At 39.9% G+C, this 1,789-nt stretch overlaps 1 pseudogene; it reads right to left on the reverse strand.

Annotated features, from left to right (window-relative positions):
- Positions 1 to 364: 364 nt before the first annotated feature.
- LOC144297520 (large ribosomal subunit protein eL6 pseudogene) lies at positions 365 to 1,090 on the reverse strand (annotated as a pseudogene).
- Between the last annotated feature and the right edge of the window lie 699 nt (positions 1,091 to 1,789).

The raw sequence follows: 1,789 nt of genomic DNA on the forward strand, positions 1-1,789 counted from the left end.
TAAAGCACATTTAATTATTATGAATTCCAATTTATTAATTTTTCTTTTATTTATTTACTTTTTAAAAATTTTTTTAAAAGATTTTATTTATTTATTCATAGAGATGCAGAGAGAGAGAGAGAGAGAGAGAGAGAGAGGCAGAGACACAGGCAGAGGGAAAAGCAGGCTCCATGCAGAGAGCCTGAAGTGGGACTCGATCCCCGGACTCCAGGATCATACCCTGGGCTACAGGTGGCGCTAAACCGCTGCACCACCGGGGCTGCCCTTTATTTACTTTTTTGAAATGGATCAGTTACTTAATTAGGTTCTTTGTAAGAAATTTAGAACACCAAAAAAAAAAAAAAAAAAAAAGAAAGAAAGAAATTTAGAACACCAATTTGTGAGGATAACCTCCATTTGTGAGAGGAAACACAGAGCAGAGGTACCCCTGAAACTAAGAAACAGCTTCGATTTGTGGAAGAATTTACAAGTCCACAGTTTTCTGATCAACGTTGAGCATATATATCTTTCTCCATGTGGATGATCTCACATTCGTAGTATCTGGGTTTTTACGGCTTCTTCTTGAAGTAAGTATCAGCACGATGTTTTGGGATTTTTACACAGTTGTTATCAGTTTTGATATCAACTTTGAGGCAGCAATGATAAATTTCTGGTATGTTCTATGTAGAGGAACTCAATTGAGGCCCAGAGGTCCAATCACAAGTAGTAAGTCACTGCTCAGTTGCTTCAGGAAAACCACCCTCTTGCTTTTATGGTGCCCAATGAGGATGATGCTATCTCACAGTTTTCTCACATGCTGACTGAAAGGTTTTTTGCCATGGGTCAACAGCTTTTGAGGCACATCTTCAGTAGGCTAATACCTAGGCATTTTGTGAAGTTTAACCACTTGAGTACCACCATTCTTGTCACCACCAACTGGTTTTGTGACAGTAGCAAGAACTTTCATTTTCTTTTCAACCATGGATTTAGCTGCTGAATATTTCCTCTTGTACCTGAACTTTCTGGAATACATAGCCAGCCCCAAATATCTGCCAATTCCTCTGACTTGGACAGGGCTTCAATTGCAGTAGGGCTTCCCTTTCTTTGGCATTTTTAGACTTGAGGTTACCATTCTTACCATGCCACCAGCATCAAACTTCTTCCTTTTTTGTTGTTGGGTTTTTTTTTTTTTTAAGATTTGTTTATTTATTTGAAAGAAAGAGAGAGTGGGATGGGAGAGAATCCTCAAGTAGTCACCACACTGAGTGCAGAGCCCACCCACAGCAGGGTTCAATCCCACAACACTGTGATCACGACCTGAGCTGAAATCAAGAGTTGGATGCTTAACCAACTACGCCACCCAGGTATCCCCAGCATCACATTTTTTGGCTTCAGGTTTCTCTCCTCAGTATCCAGGTTCTCAGATTTTTCACTCACTATCTTTCAAGATGGAAAAGAGCCGGGATCCCTGGGTGGAGCAGCGGTTTAGCACCTGCCTTTGGCCCAGGGCGCGATCCTGGAGATCCGGGATCGAATCCCACGTCAGACTCCTGGTGCATGGAGCCTGCTTCTCCCTCTGCCTGTGTCTCTGCCTCTCTCTCTCTCACTGTGTGCCTATCATAAATAAATAAAAAATTTAAAAAAAAGATGGAAAAGAGCCCGTTTATCAACCTTTTATTTATTTATTTTTTTAATAATAAATTTATTTTTTATTGGTGTTCAACCTTTTAAAAGTTAATTGTATATGGTGTGAGGTAAAAACTTAAATTCATGTTCTTGTGTATGGACATCCAGTTTTCTTCAGAACTAT

Source organism: Canis aureus, chromosome 25 (assembly GCF_053574225.1).
Source record: "Canis aureus isolate CA01 chromosome 25, VMU_Caureus_v.1.0, whole genome shotgun sequence".
NCBI classification, from domain to species: Eukaryota; Metazoa; Chordata; class Mammalia; order Carnivora; family Canidae; genus Canis; species Canis aureus.